Below are 17789 nucleotides of genomic sequence, written 5' to 3'. Positions count from 1 at the left end.
GGACCTTTGAACAGCAAGCCAAATGCAGAATGTACAAGAACAAATACATAACACTGTGTGTAAGGTACCTAAACCACAAGAATTATCTCTAAATACTCCATCCAACATTCCCTAACAGAAGATTAGGATCCCTTCAGCCATGGTTGGTGAGTGGGAGCAGGAAGTGCTGGTGGTCACGGGGCAAATTATTGAATTACTTTATTGAATTATTTGACTCCAATTTGTATATATGTATGATGTTCCTGACAAAAATTCCAACCATCTGGATGCAACAAAATTCTGGGTAAATGTCCAAGCAACAGTAAATTGGCATAACTTACTCACCACTTGATTTTAAACCTGCCACCGCTCAATTTTTAAGCACAAATAGGGCATAATGACACATAAATTGCCTATGATATATCTCTTACATTTGAATTAGCAAAACTAAGAACAGCACTTGGGTCTGAAATTGGATGATAGGAGATGCACAAGATTACCATATGTATAACCTCTCTGTGGAGGTTTGTCCCTCTCATTTTATTCCCGAGCAAGTTTGAAATGACATTTAGGAGAATTCTGGGGGTATAACCTTCATATTACTATCTCAAAGTGGAGCTAAATAGAACTCAACAGTGTGACGTGTCATTCAGCTCTCATACTCTGTTATGTGTATGTGTTTTGGTCAGCACATAAGGTTTTAACATAACATAAATAGTAGCAGGAGGAGGCCATTCAACCCCTCAAGCCTGCTCCACCATGGCTGATGTGATTGTGGCCTAAACTCCACTTTCCCATCTGCCCCCCCCATAAACCTTGACTCCATTGTCAATCAAAAATCTGTCTAACTCAGCCTCTAATATTTTCAATGACTCAGCCTCCACTGCTCTCTGGGAAGAGAATTCCAAACACTAAAGACCCTCAAGAGAAGAAATTCCTCCTCATTCAGTATTAAATGAGAGATCTCTTATTTTTAAGCTGTGTCCCCAAGTTCTAGATTCCCCCACAAGGGGCAACATCCTGTTGGCATCTACCCTGTCAAGCCCTGTCAGAATCTTATGTTTCAATAAGATCACCTCTCATTCTTCTAAACTCCAATAACTATAGACCCAACCTGCTCAACCTTTTCTGAATGGTTACTATATGTAACTTAGTATATATATCAATATCTAGGTCATGGATCTTTCACTGCCTAATGGTGATTCTTTATATAAAGGCCAGATGCAAGACCTTTGTCAAAAAAAATTCTTTATATCTCTTGAAAGGAACCTTGTACCTTTTGGACAATCCTCACATATCTATTATCCAAATTCGATAAAACCAACTGGGTCTTGACATTTTCTTCTCTAAAATGTACAATTGAGATAAGCCAATTTTTGATCTTAAAATACATTGGATTGTACCATTTTTTAGTTTACATTGGCCTGGAATTTGTGGTCACTGGCAAAGCAAAAGCACTCACCACTGACCTCAAAGAGGGCTGCCTACAAAAATCTGGCAATCTCTGGGGCAGGAATTTCCCCTTGTCCGATGGCAGCTTAGATCTGGTGCCAAGCCAAGGGGATGTCTTGGTGTGCAGCAACAGTCATGTCAGCAAACAGGTAGGCAATTAAGCCAATTTAAGCACCAGGAAGTTAAAAGCACTTGAATCCTTTGCTTTTATTTAAATTTTCAGTTAGTAAAACAAATATATGACTGTAGTCAAATAGAAATGAAGATAAACAGACTTAAGAAAGAAAACTTATTTTAAAAATGTGTTTTTGGAGCAATTTGCAATTCAAAGATATAAAATTATCTTTTAGGGCCAGTGAGGGTATTTAGCAGTAATTTTAAAGTTAGCACATCGTTAAAAACCTAGATAAACCTTGTTGAATGAGGTGTAGCTTTTTCAAGGGTTTTTACAGCGAGGCTAACAGTATAGAAGTGGAAGTTTTCATCAAATCATAATGGAGATTGCAGTCTGTGACAACCTCTACAGTGCACCCTATGGAGGAGGGTAGACTCACTGACGACAATTTTCAGGATATTGGCATTATTCTGCACATGTCAAGACTGCTGAAGTTGCTATCAGTTTCATTGGATAATGACAGTGAAAACTGACAGTTTAACTGTATATCACCACAGCAAAATCTGGGCCATTATTGCAGCATATCACTCGCGTTAACTTTTACATAGAGGTGCTCACTGCCACAATTACATTTCATTTCATCTTATTTAATGGAAATTTAAATACTGTCATTAAGAAAATGTGTTACTGTTATATTTTATTGACTGTAATTGTTTGAATATTTGTGAATTTGTGTACCAATGACATTGGTTAGAAACAAAGGCCATATTCTGCATCAATTGAGAAGTGTCCTGTTGCACTGAGGGAAGAAACTGATCATTGGGAATGCCTTTGCAAGGGGAAATGGAAATGCTAAACAGCGATTCTTTATTGAGTAGTTGGCCAATGACTTCCTAACCTTTTAATATGGCAACTGATCACAAAACACTAAATTAAAGTGCTGCAGGTTGCAACTTTAACCAACACATGTCAAACTGCTGGAAATATTTACCACTTTTTCTGTAATCTTTGACCACCAGAAATTCTGGGAAGATCATTTATTACAGACTGCAAATTAAATGGGCAGTGCCATCCTGTTGGAGGTTGAGGTTAGGAAAGCATGAGCCTATGTTATAACAGTGATACATGATTTGTCTTTATACTCCCTTTCCAAGTGCATGTGACAAAAGTGATGGCACTCTTCTCTATGACCATTTTGAAGGCTTGGAATCAGAAGAGTTTTTTGTTTAATTTTCTGCTGTCAGTATCCATTTATGATCTTTAATTTTACACTGTGTTTGAGGCTTGTTCTAGAAATACTGGTTTCACAAGCAATATTTTTAAATTTTTGTTCTTTGTGATATCAACATAAAGCTGTTCATTGATCCAGATCATAAGGGGTTTGCTCATCCCCACATGTGGATTTGGATGGCTGTTCATACAGACTTCTGCATGTACAGGGCATGGATATAGTGGTGGAGCATAACAAAAATGAGCATAGCAATATGTGAAATACTGCAAACAATTTTAGAAATGCTTAACAACTGTTCAGATTTTTTTTTGATTGTGAATTGCTGCTTAATACCATGCTTTACTTTTGAAAAGTTGTATATTGGTACTGAAATTCAATTGCTATACACAATATTTTTGGATAGCAGTTTAGAGAATTGCTTGTCATAATTATTTCATTATTTCAAATCTCACTGTTTTAAAAACTGATTTTAAAACAAAGATTAAAGCCAAAAAAGGGAAATAAGGCAGTCTGAAAGTTTTTGGCAGAAATTCAGGAGTTAGGAGTTACCCTATTTCTTAGCCATAAAGTCATGTCTGTGATTTAGCAGAAAGTCGATGTTTCTATGTAACAAATAAAGGGCAGCATTCTATCCGGAATAGCTAGCAGTGACAATCGCCATAGCTAATCCTGACGTAGCTATTTCAGTGTTTTATTTTAAAAATGCTTCCTCAATGTTACTTCAGCACTTCAATGAACTGACATTTCTGTAGGTTGTAGAATTAAAACTGTATATGGTTGTACATACAATGTTGTATATGTAATGTATATGTTGTATAAGTTTGTTAGTGCATAATGTTGATGCTTTCTATTGAGATATGAGGTAATTGTGGAATAAACCTCATTTAAATTATACATGGAAAAAGAGCATTCATAGTTGAAATGTGCAGATTAAAATTTTATGGAATTATGCTGGGAAACAGAATAATTGTGTAACACATAGTGCATCTAGCTTTAAAAATACTGAAACAAGTTATTCTGTTAAAATGTTTTGAGTTTTTTAATATATATATTATTAGCTGAAAAATATTGTAATGTCTTGATGGTGCCTAGTTACTGTTCCAAGTCCAGGTATCATAATGTAATATTAACACTTCTGGTCATTGCATATAAAACAGCCAACAGACAGAATCACCTGAATATTGAGTTTCACCGTTCAATTTTGGATCATTGAAAGTATTAGAGACAAACCCAAAATTTAACTTGAGTATGTGCTGCGCAATGATAAAATTAATAGGCAATAAACATCTGATTGATTTCTGTCAATTATTTCTAGTACCTTAATGAGAATCTGCAAGATCTGAAATCTGACCAATTTAGAATATGAATTAAATATGGATCTGGATTTAGACCACTGATCCATTCTTGGCAAAAATAACTGTTCCAAAGGAAAATGACCAGCAAGAGACAATTCTTTAATTTCTCAGTGTCTGGATCCTCAAGAGTCGATGTTTCAATGTAACATCATCTGTTACTGCCCCATCAGTCTACACTCTCTGTCATCAGCAAAGTATGGGAGGGGTCATCATCAATGCTATGAAACATAGAAAATAGGAGCAGGAGTAGGTCATTTGGCCCTTTGAGTCTGCTCTGCCATTCTGTATGATCATGGCTGATCCTCTGTCTCAACTCTATCGAGGGCGAAGGGGCATGTTAGTGGGGTGGTGAAAAAAGCATTTGGGACACTTGCCTTTATCAATCGAGGCATAGATTACAAAAGTAGAGAGATCATGTTGGAGTGTATAGAACCTTGGTGAGGCCACAGCTGGAGTACTGTGTGCAGTTCTGGTCACCACATTATAGGAAGGATGTGATTGCACTGCAGGGGGTGCAGAGGAGATTCACCAGGATGTTGCCTGGGATGAAACATTTAAGTTATGAAGAGAGGTTGGATGGACTTGGGTTTTTGTTGGAGAAGAGAAGACTGAGGGGTGACCTGATCGAGGTGTACAAGATTATGGGGGGCATGGACAGGGTGGATAGGGAGCAGCTGTTCCCCTTAGTTGAAGGGTCAGTCACGAGGGGACATAAGTTCTAGGTGAGGGGCAGGAGGTTTAGGGGGATGTGAGGAAAAATGTTTTTATCCAGAGGGTGGTGACAATTTGGAATGCGCTGCCTGGGAGGGTGGTGGAGGCGGGTTGCCTCACATCCTTTAAAAAGTACCTGGATGAGCACTTGGCACGTTATAACATTCAAGGCCAAGTGCTGGTAAATGGGATTAGGTAGGTAGGTCAGCTGTTTCTCACGTGTCGGTGCAGACTCGAAGGGCCTCTTCTGCACTCTGTGATTCTGTGAAGTGGCACTAGCTTAGCAATAACCTGCTCACTGATGCTCAGTTTGGGTTCTGCCAGGGCCACTCAGCTCCTGACCTCATTACAGCTTTGGTTTAAACATGGAAAAAAGAGCTGAACTCCAGAGGTGAGGTGAGAGTGACTGCCCTTGACATCAAGGCAGCATTTAACTGAGTGTAGCATCAAGAAGCCCTAGCAAAACTGAAGTCAATGGGAATCAGGAGCAAAACTCTCCACTGGCTGGACTCATAAGAAAGATAATTGTATGTGTTGGAGGTCAATCCTCTCTTTCCCAGGACATTGCTGCAGGAGTTCCTGAGGATAGTCTCCTTGTGTGCTTCAGCTACTTCATCAATGACCTTCCCTCCATCATAAGGTCAGAAATAGGGATGATTGTATAGTGAAAAAAACTGATTGTATAGTGTTCAGCGTCATCCATGACTCCTCAGATACTAAAGCATTCCGTGTCCATATGCAGAAAGACCTGGACAACATTCAGACTTGGGCTGATAAGTGGCAAATAACACTGCCAAGCAATGAAAATCTCCAACAATAGAGAATCTAACCATCTCCCCTTGACATTCAATGGCATTACCATCACTTAATCCCTCACCATCAACGTTTGGGTGGTTGTTATTGACCAGAAACTGAACTGGGCCAGCCATATAAATACTGTGGCTACAAAAGCAAGTCTGAGGCTGAGAATTCTGCAGAGAGTAACTCACCTCATGACTCCCCAAAGCCTGTCCACCATCTACAAGGCACAAGTCAGGAGTGTGATGGAATACTCTGAATTTTTCTGGATGAGTGCAGCTCCAGCAACAAGAAGCTTGACACCATCCAAGACAAAGTTTTCTATGGTTCTACGAAGCAGCCCGTTTTATTGACACCCCATCTACCACCTTAAACATTTATTCCCTCCACCACCAATGCTCAGTGGCAACAGTGTGTACTATCTATAAGATGCACTGCAACAACTCACCAAGGCTCCTTTGACAGCACTTTCCAAACCCATGACCTCCACAACCTAGAAGGACATGTAGGTCACCACCCATAAGTTCCCTAACCCCCACCCCCTCCACCAAGCTACACACCACCTTGACTTGGAACTATATCACCATTGCTTCACTGTCACTGGGTCAAAATCCTGGAATTTCCTCCCTAACAGCACTCTGGGTGCACCTACACCACATGAACTGCAGTGGTTCAAGAAGGCAGCTCACCAGCACCTTCTCAAGGGCAGTTAAGGATGGGCAATAAGCAATGGCCACACCCTGTGAACAAATGTATTTTTTTAAACCCATTTGGTCATATGGGCTATACTTTTTTCAATGCTATGGCACTTCTGAATAAGAAGTCATTCCATTCCTTTCATCTCCATATTATATGAGACGATCAGAACTATATCCTGGCAGCTGCCACACTGTATTTATTCTACTGCAATCAATAGTCTCACCATTTTTTCATGGGGCCCTCCTATTTGCCACTGCAACAAGATTACAAGTAGTTAGTATGCTGTTTCTGCTGGCTGTATTCTGTGAACTTCAAACCACTGTGTCTTACAAGAATTGTATCCTACAGTTCCTATTTCAGAAAAGGTATTTAGCCAAAAGTGGGATATGTTCTCGCTCTGCTTTTTCTAAGGTTTTAGGAGATGAACATTAATATTTATAACAAGTTATTACACAAGCTTAGGGCACATGGGATGGGGAGGTAATATATTAGCATGGATTGGTGACTGGCTAACAGTGAGAAAACAGAAATAAACAGGTCATTTTCAGCATGACAGTCTGTAATTAGTGGAGTTCCACAAGGATCAGTCCGTGAACCTCTGCTATTTACAATCCGTCTCAATAACTTAGATGAATGGAATGAGGGTAATATATCCAGCTTTGCTGGCGATACAAAGCTAGGTAAGGAAGTAAATATGACGATGATGTAGAGAGGCTACAAAGGAATATAGACCAGTAAAATGCTTGGACAAGATGGTGGCAAATGGAGTATAATGTGGGGAAGTGTGAAATTATTCACGTTGAAATGAAAGGCAGAGTATTTTTTTGAAAGGTAAGAGATTATTGAATGTTGAGTTTCAGAGGGATTTGGATCTTCTTGTACATGAATCACAGTCATATGCAACTACAGAAAGCAATTAGGAAGGTAAATGGTATGTGAACCTTTATTGCAAGCAGGCTGTAGTGTAAGTTTAAGGAAATATTGCTGCAATTAAATAGGTTTTTGAGTCCACACCTGTGGACCTGTGTAATTTCTTTCCTCCTTACCTAAGGAAGGATATACTTGCCTTAGAGAGCAACAAAGATTCACTGGATTTATTTATGGAATTAGAGAGCTGCCCTATGAGGAGAGATTGAGTCTATGGGTGTGAAATTGGGCTCTGTAGCGTGGCTGGTGCCCGCACTGCAGAAGCCAGGCATTAAATAGTGCCAGCCACTCTGTTGGCCACTTGTCCCATCCTGGACTGGGCACTGGGGTAGGTGTGTAGTGTTTGCACCTGTAAGGTAAGGAGAGGTCAGATTGTGATGTCAAACAGTCATTCCGGCAGATCTGGCACACGTTGCTGAAATTTCAACTGCACGGATCCACCGAACACCTCTGCTAATCACTCTTGGTTTAACATGTTTAGTTGCACAAGGCAGCCCCACGATTGCTATTTTATAGGGACAGGCATCCAACTTGCACTTGAGGTATCTTTGACTTCTGCTGTGGAGAAACTTATGGAAACTTATAAAGAAGGCAAATGCACATGGGATACAGGATTATTTGATAAGGTAGATTCAAAATTGGCTTAGTTGTAGGAGACAGAGGGTGATGACAGAAGGCTGCTTTAGTGACTGGAAGCCAGTGTCCTGTGGCATACCACAGGGATCTGTGCTGGGTCCCCTATTATTCGTCATTTATATAAACGACATAGATGACTATGTGGGGGCTAGGGTTAGTAAGTTTGTGGATGACACAAAGTTTAGCCAGGTGTTTAACAGTGTGGTTGAGTGTCTTGGGGCTACAGGAAGATATAGATGGGATGGTCAAATGGGCAGATAAGTGGCAGATGGAATTTAACCCTGAAAAGTGTGAGGTGATACTCTTTGGAAGGAGTAATTTAACAAGGAAGTATTCAATGAACGGCATGGCACTAGAAAGTTCTGAGGAACAAAGGGATCTTGGTATGTGTGTCTATAGATCTCTGAAGGCAGAGGGGCATGTTAGTGGGGTGGTGAAAAAGGCATATGGGACACTTGCCTTTATCAATCGAGACATAGATTACAGAAGTATGGAGGTCGTGGAGTTGTGTAGAACCTTTTTGAGGCCACAGCTGGAGTACTGTGTGCAGTTCTAGTCACCACATTATAGGAAGGATGTGATTGCACTGGAAGTGGTGCAGAGGAGATTCACCAGGATGTTGCCTGGGATGAAACATTTAAGTTATGAAGAGAGGTTGGATAGACTTGGGTTGTTTTTGTTGGAGCAGAGAAGATTGAGGGGCGACCTGATCGAGGTGTACAAGATTGTGAGGAGCATGTACAGGGTGGATAGGGAGCAGCTGTTCCCCTTAGTTGAAGGGTTAGAGACGAGGGGACATAAGTTCTAGGTGAGGGGCAGGAGGTTTAGGGGGGGATGTGAGGAAAAACGTTTTTACCCAGAGGGCGGTGCCAGTCTGGAATGCGCTGCCTGGGAGGGTGGTGGAGGCGGGTTGCCTCACATCCTTTAAAAAGTATCTGCTTGGATGAGCACTTGGCACGTTATAACATTCAAGGCCAAGTGCTGGTAAATGTGATTAAGTAGTAGGTCAGGTGTTTCTCACGTGTCGATGCAGACCCGATAGGCCAAAGGGCCTCTTCTACACTCTGTGATTCTGAAGTGGCACTAGCTTAGCAATAACCTGCTCACTGCTGCTCAGTTTGGGTTCTGCCAGGGCCACTCAGCTCCTGACCTCATTACAGCTTTGGTTTAAACATGGAAAAAGGAGCTGAACTCCAGAGGTGAGGTGAGAGTGACTGCCCTTGACATCAAGGCAGCATTTGACTGAGTGTGGCATCAAGAAGTCCTAACAAAACTGAAGTCAATGGGAATCAGGAACAAAACTTTCCACTGGTTGGTGGTGTTGGTGTAGACTTGATGGGCTGATGGGCCTCTTCTGCATTGTGATTCTGATTCTGTGAAATACTGCAGATTTTTTTTTTGAAGTCAGTTGAGCAAGAGGGTTCTCTACAGAAGGTCCTACCCACCATGGGTTTTTTGAGAACACTTTTCATACCTCCGTCTGAGCCAGGAGCAGTGCCTGAGGTGACTCGGCTTCATTGAAGAGGTGGTTACAGAACTTTACACCTCCTCCAATGTGACTCGGAGCCTCACACCAGAGGATGACATTGCCAGTGACTGTAAAGATCACAGTGGCATTGATTATACAATTGGGTCTTTCAAGGCAAGAGTGAGCAACATATCCAACATCTTCCATTACACCACCCATTGCTGTATCTGAGAGGTGACAGGGGCCCTATATTTCAAGATAGTTGAGTTAATCGTGTTCATAGAAAGAACCCTCTGACTGTGAGGCCTTGATGTCAAAAGGTATATGTATAGAAATGACAAAGTCTACCACACCATCTATGTGCTGTTGGTATGCAACCATGAAGTGAGTGAATGCCTGCAATCTGGGATGCAGCATGATGTCTTTATTCTGAGACAGTCAGCTATCCCCACCATTTTTGCACTTCCAAGGACAATCAGAAAGTGGCTGCTCGAGGACAGGAGCACAGAACATCCACCACCTGACTACATGAGGAAAGCCGGCATATAACAAGAGCCATGGGAGCCACCAGGAACATCATGCAGCATACCATTGTTGAGATGAAGCAATGCTTCTGATACCTGAACCACACAGGGTACCCTCCAGTACATGCCAGAGTGGCTGTCCAAGTTGGTGGTGGTCTGTTGCATCCTCCATGGGAGCACAGCCAATGCCACCAGGATTTTGGAAGCCATCTCAATTGGAGGCAAGGATGAGCTATCTGGGACATATTTGCTCTGCATGGGCTGTCCAAGAATGCCTGCTCAGACTCCACTTCTAATAGGACTGCTTTTCTTTACCGCCATAGCTCCACTGTTCCACAACGCACCATCCATCTGGGATGCTTCATTGCAACATCCCTTAGATCATACTGTTATGGACAGGAAAGAGAGGTAAACTGACCTTTATCCTCTCACCAGCTGTCTATAAGTGGAGATGTTTTTGAATTGTTTTTAAAGTAGGCTGTGCATATTTCTCCAAACCCTCAGCTTGAGTGCTCTGATTTTATAAGTAACACACAGCAAACTCTCTTTATGATTAACTCAGAAAGGTTAGTTTATTACACAATCAAACCTTGTTAGGGGCGGGGTGGTGGATTTACGCAAACACACACACGTGCACACACACAAAGTAAAAGGGACAGAAAAAGGGAGTTTTTACAGCTATGGATAACAACAGTTAGAAGAACCAGAGAAATTAATATTAGTTCATGTGATTTCCAGAGTCAAAAAAGTCAAAGTCCAGAGGGCTTTTCCTTCATGGTGGAGTTCAGTTCAGATGAGTTCCTGGTTGGATACAGCAGCCTGAAAGTCCTTGAATGAGGTTACAGCATGATGGGTTTCTGTTCTTAGACTGTTTAGCAGGCGATGGTCAAATACTTTTAAAATAAAACAAGCTTTGAGGAGTTGAGAGATAACGGCCAGCTGCTTAATCCTTTCAGGTTGGAAGTATGCAGCAGACTTATCTGTGAAGCTAGAAACATAATATTAAAACTGTCTAACAGGCAGTCTAACATGTGAGGACATGTGATGTGGCCCATTAATAAGTTAATTGCAGCTTCACAAGTAGCTTCTATGCCTCTGGCCAAAATCCATTGCTTCCTTTAGGAGGGAAATGGTGGCTATTAACACCTCTTCAGGTAAAACAAGTTTCAATGTCTCTGTTTTTGTTATCACTATGGCTGGGGAACCAGTTCACCTGTTAGTCTTCTAGTTTCATGATTATAATGTGGCCTTACAATGGGGTATGAGATTCCACAAAGCTGAGTAGAACTCTTTTGTTCTTGTAATCTCTGTTGGAAGCTTCCAGAACAGATGGCCAATCTTGAGTCATGTGACCTGTAGCAGACATCTTTTGATTCAGCAAAAGTCGATTTTAAAATAGCCAAAAAAACTTTTGATGTACACTGTTTCGATTTATTTTCATATCTTATTGATATGCCAATATAATAAAGGCAGTAACCACAATTTTCCATGATATCTTTACCACTATACCATGAGTGAATGTATTTATAGATAATGTCACTGAACCAGCAATTCAGAGGTCAAAGTTAATGCTCTGAGGACACAATTCAAATCCCACCACGGCAGCTGGAGGAATTTTAATTCAATTAATAAATCTTGAATTAAAAGCTGGTCTCAGTAATGGTAACCTTGACATCTTTAGGGATGGAAATCTAGTCTACATGCGACTCCAGACCCACAGCAATGTGGCTGATTTTTAACTGCCCTAGGAAGTTCAAGGGCAATTAAAGATGGCAACAAATGCCTTGCCAGTGACAGCCACGTCCATGAAAGAATAAAATAATGAATAATTCACCTTTCTACGTTCCCTTTGTGCCAGACTTGCAGGAACCTTTGCCTCTCCTAGTATTCCCATGCAGTGCCATCCCTGTGGCTGCAGCTTGGTTGGTGGAAAGCTGCTGACTTTAACGAGAGGGAAACGGCAGATGATTTTGCAAGCAGTCTGTACCTGGATGGCCCAGCAACTGCATGCACCATCTCTTAGCATCGGCAGCAGCAGTCTGGGCTGGCTGGCTGAGGCAACAGCATTGACACTGGTGGTATGGAAGGATGAATGCTGTCATCCTGAGAGAAGACATCAGGCCCACATTCCATGGATCCACTGCCACTCCCACAGAGCAATCCCAGTAACCTGTTGGTGTTGCACTTGCTCTCTCGCTGTCTTTCTGCTGTGGCAGGCCAGGTGGCAGTTCTGGGGAAGTTGGCATTAAAAGCAGAGAGTTGGGGTGAAAGAGGGCATGGTAGAATGCAAAGCAGGAAGTCCCTGGTTACATCAGCTGTACATTGTGCCAGCATGATGAGGGTGAGGTGAAATTGAGAAGAGGCATAAGGCACTATATCATCACCTTAAATATTGACAGCAATGCTAACATCACAGGCTCTGTTGTAGCTGATCCTTTGTTGCACAGCACAATCTTGGAATGAAGGTGTGCCTGGCAAATGCTACTTCAGCTTTTCTCCCTTATATTGTGGATAACATTATCCTACAAGAGGGGGAAGAATCTCACCGATTGTGTTGCACTATTTGGTTAATGTTCCTGTCATAGCTAAACATGAGGTATGCGAAGGCAATAAGAAATGGGTATGAGTAATAATTGGAAGGTGTGTGAGGGTGAGGTGGTGGATTTGAACATTAGGCATGACACCTGAGTCCTAGAAACTGCTGCTGGGTGAGAGGTGGTGGTGAGGCACATCAAGCAGCATGTCCTTCACTGACCATGGCCACCTCCATGAGGCAAGTTTTCCAGCATTGTCACCAGGTCCTCATGTCCAGATTCTGGGAGGTCACCTCCCTGGCCACCTGCTCCCCTTCCTTCTGAGGATGATGTTTGAGGGCCTCCTGGCTCCCTACAGAAGCACAGCATCTTTCCTTTTTACTCCCATGACTCAGGCCCCTAGGGCAGCATTGGTGAACTGCAATCTCTCTTAATTTCAGCACTGGCATTTCACAGTCACCTCCTTTCATTCAATACAGCTTCCTTTTAAGTGGGACAGACTGCCTTCAAGAGCTGGAGGCTAGCTGCAACACCTGTTAACCTTGCATGACTGTCTATTGAATGTGCAACCAGCTAGCAGTGTGAGTTGCTCTGTGCTGCACATTGAAATTTCCCTAGACCCAACCCTCTTTAACTGCTCACCGATGACCTTCCTTCCAACATAGGTGGAAATGTTTGCTGATGATTGCACAATGTTCAGCACTATATGCAACACATCAGATGCTGAAGTGTGTAAGTTCTTTTGAACTTAAATTCCAGTTTTGTTCATTTGAGACTTTAACCATACAGGAGACAGTTTAGTGGAGTAACTCAGGAAACTTTATTAAGTTATAAGTTAATACTTATCACAGCAGGTTAGAGACTTTATAGGCATACTATGGTTCTTGTTTCTCGGTTCAGCTTTGGGCACAGGTTGACACGCAATCTCCTCTCTCTTTCTGGAGTCTTCTGATCTGCTTGCAGCTGACAAGCAGTCTTCGGTTTCAAATTCAGTGCACACTGGTCAGTGAAAGCTGCTGCTTATTAACTCTTTCCAAGCCACAACCCACAGCATGATCAATGATGTTATTGTACCCTGATTGGCCTAAAGGAGGCAAGGCCATTTTCTAATTGGCTTAAGGGGTGCGTGATCAGTCTGTGATTGGCCCCAAAGGGTCATCAATTGGTGTCACTTCTCACTATTCTCTGACTTATTTCTTAAAATGCCAATTACCTGTAGGACTATCCTTCTCAATAAACTTATCTGTTATTTTAATAACTTCTTGCTAAGATAAAAGGATTTTTGGTATCTTCCTTTGACCATTTGTTTAGGATAGGAGAGGCATGCTGTCATGTCCTCATGAATAATACCCTGAGCTCATCATCTCAGATTTTGCTTAATTGGTATGGGTTCCTCATTAAATCAGACCCTTTATCAATAACTGTCTTTACAGGCCATCTGCTAGGTGATGTTTTTCTCTCTGTGGTTGTTGGTAATTGGAATTAGTTACCTTCATTTTAAAACAACAGGATGACTTGGAAAAGTTGCTTATAACCTTAAAACCATGTAGGCCTAATACAAAAGATTGCAAAATACTAATACAAATGATTATAAAATAGGTAATACTTAAAAATTATAGAGTGTATAAAATATAAGTACATGGCAGTAATCAGTGTTTAAAATGTAAAGTAGTAAAGTCTCCTTATACACTCAATTAATACATAGTCTTAAAGTCTAAAAATATAAAGAATACATTGAGCCAATTGTAATTGCTTTCTTCTAAAACACTGCTAAGTAAACTAACAACGCAGAACCCAGCTGTTGTTATTCTTTCTGTCCTCTATACAATAAAGCCCTTCTAACTTTCGTTTTCTGATAGCACCAGGTTCTGATAAGGTTTTACGATGTGAGGGGATGTAAGCTTGCCCATTCAACCTTGAAGGTGGCAAGTCAATGTGGCTCTGTGATATGGAGATAAGGGCAACCTCTTCAGCAGTTGTTCTGTAATTAACTCACTAGTATGTTACCTCATTGTGTCTAAAATCCCATGGTGCCTTTCTCTGTCAAATGAAGCTTAGCAGAATTACATGATATTAAATGCTGGAGTCTTCTATTGATTATAATTTAAAGGGATAGTATACCATAAGTCTATCTGATCGATTTACTCTGTGTGATCTAAAATAAAACTACTCATTAAATGTCAATTTCCCTACAAGTGGTCCATGTCCATATGCAGCAAGACCTGGTCAATATTCAGGCTCATACTGACAAATGTTAAGTGACATTCGCACCACACAAGTGCCAGGCAACTATCATCTCCAACAAAAGAGAATCTATCCATCCTCCCATGACATTTAACAGCATTGCCATCACCAAATCTCCCACCATCAATATCCTGGGGGGGTTACCACTCACCAGAAAACTGAGTCAACCGTATAAATACAGTGACTACAAGGGCAGGCCAGAGGCTGGGATTCTGCAGCAAGCAACTCACTTCCTGACTCCCCAAAGCGTCCATCATCTTCAAGGCACAAGTAAGGAGCATGACGTAATATACTCCACTTGCCTGGATGAATGCAGCTCCAACAATGCTCAAGAAACCTGACACCATCCAAGACAGCACCTTGCAAATTTTTACACCTAGAAGGACAAGGGGAGCAGATGAATGGTGTTATGATCCCAGTTGATGTTAATGCTGGACAAGTCAGATCCCAGAATGAAACCTGGCTTGATAGATCCTAACATTTTTTTAGAAACCGTGGAGGAAAGTTACTGAACAAATTCACTGGAATTTGCTGATGGACTTTTAATACAAATAATAAAGTATTTATTAAAAGAATAAAAGTGAACTATATTACAGCAGACAAAAAAGTTGGAAATATCTCAAAAATACAAGGTGATGATTCAAATACCCATTATTCCTTTACCCCAGCAATATTTTTACAGATGCACAAGCCAGTGAAGAGTTACTACTAGCTTGACACAAAGACTTCTCGTTTGGCACAGTTGTAACCGGTTTTCTTCCGGTGAATTTCTGAGTGTTTACTTGATGCTTTTCACCCAACTTGTATTTCTCCCTAAGACACCCAAAAACCGTATTCTAAACTGTTACTTCAACTGCAGAACAGACAAGCGAGTTCCCTCAACTCAGTCTTCCAGTAGCGCCTCCACTAAACTGATCACTTTACTGAGTCCCTTTGGATTTCCAGCATCCGCAGTTTTTTTGTTTTTATTTTTAAGCACTGAACTGTTGTCTTTTCTGTATCTGTGTCACTAAACACTGTCACTAGGCAACGATAAAGCTTTTCTACTTTTTGTTGTTTCCAGAATCATTGAACTTTCAACCCCTTTTAATGCATCTCTTTAACCTCAGGGATTGTTAGGCCTCATTTAAAAAGTGTACATATACAAACAAACCCAAAAGACTTGAAACCTTTCAGCCACAAGTCTAATCAGACGCCCAGGCACCAAGGATCATAAACAAAACTAACTGAAACCATTTTTACCTTTCTTAACACAAATATAGATATAAATTCAACTTAAAATGATACATTATTCATAACAATGGGAACACCACCACCTGCAATTTCTTGTCCAAGTCACTCACCATCTTGACCTTGCACTATATCATTGTCGCTGAATCAAAATTCTGGAACTCCCGACCAGCACTTTGGGTTTACCTACATGACATTGATTACAGTAATTTAAGAAGGTAGCGCACTACCACCTTCTCAAGCACAATTAGGGATGGGCAATAAATGCTGGTGCTGCAAGTGATGCTCACATCCTAAGAACAAATAAAAAGTTATGAATCGGAACGCAATACATCTAGTAATGAGTGTGCTAGCACGAGGGGAGAAAATAGCCAGGAAAAATTGCAGTTATTATAAAAATCCAACTGGCTTGTATTCAGGCGTTCTGGGAACAGTGTTTGCCACCATACCAAGTGGCCTACATGTGACTCCAGTCCCACACTATGGGCAGAATTTTTCTTTCGATGGGTATGTGCGTGCCTAATCCAAACGAGAGTAAAATAGTGCATGCTGACCTCGGGCAAGCTGTTAATTGGCCAGCCAACATGAAATCCCGGTCAGGGCCCAATCGCAGGCGGCAGTCGATTTGGCGACCACGCCCAGGCCCACCCGATGAGGTAAAAATTCTGCCCTATGTATTTGACTCAATAAAATCTGAAGTTGATTAACAATCCACCAACACTGTTAATATGGTAGGGAAAATGATTTCATACAAATCATACATTGGCATGTATGATTATAAAATCTTACAAATATAACAGAAGGAAATGCCAACTTTTCATTATGAATTTTCAATTAATTAATCTATGTCTTTGCTTCCCAAATTTCCATAAATTTTACCATATAATAAAAATATTTTTATAATGGATGAGAACTGAATTAGGTTCATGTGTCCTAATCCAATTACCTCTGGCTTTATAAACCCTGCTTCCACTGAAAAGATCACTTGTCTTGATACACTTACATAGCCCACGTGAGAAGCTCTAATTAGCCCAAAGCAAATGAAAACACATGAGGCCTCGTAATCTTTTGGGAGGGAATCATTTGGGAACCAATCTACTAATCCGTACCCAGTGGTCCAGGTGGGCAGATACATTTACACGTGAGCTAGTACTGTAGCCAGGAGATGCTACATGATATCCGAATTGCTTTTTCATGAATAAAATGAATGTTAAGCTATTTACAAAGAGCTTGGATTTATGGTTGCGATGTAGTAGAGGCAGACATCAGGAAGTGCTTTTTCACACAGTGATCAACAGCTGAAACAAGTTGCCAAGAAGACCAGGACTTATTTTTTAAAATTCAGTGTTGTAATGGGAAGATGGTTGGATCAGTTTGCTCGAAGAATTTGATAAATAGAGCTGAAGGACATTTCTCATCTAAATTCATTGTATGTACTGAAAAATGGGTTACCTTTAATTTAAAAATGTGTTAAGAAACAGCAAAATGTAACCCCAAATAATATATTTCTGTTTTTTATTGGTAAATACAGCACAAAAGGTCTGTCTGGTAAAACATTATCCTCAAATATATTCTCTAGTTTGACACCATTTACAGCTGATTAACAAACATTTTCAACTTAATACATGTCATTAGAGCTAAACAGTTTTTGGATACTTTACTTTCGGTTTATACTGCAGCAGGAACATTTTGATCTGGTTTATAAAACTGATCTTCCATGCTTGTCAAGGAGATATAATAATTTTCATAATGTTATTTGAATTTATTAGAAAATAGAGTACAAATGTGAGGGGGGGACTTAATTGAATTAAAGACAACTGGTCTGAAGGATTTGATGTAAGAAGGGAAGCTAGGTTTGAAATGCTAAATAGGTAAACATGGGTGAA

This window comes from Carcharodon carcharias, chromosome 18 (genome assembly GCF_017639515.1).
Source record: "Carcharodon carcharias isolate sCarCar2 chromosome 18, sCarCar2.pri, whole genome shotgun sequence".
Taxonomy (NCBI): domain Eukaryota; kingdom Metazoa; phylum Chordata; class Chondrichthyes; order Lamniformes; family Lamnidae; genus Carcharodon; species Carcharodon carcharias.
The sequence above is the reverse complement of the archived record's forward strand: the minus strand, read 5'-3'. Positions refer to the sequence as shown.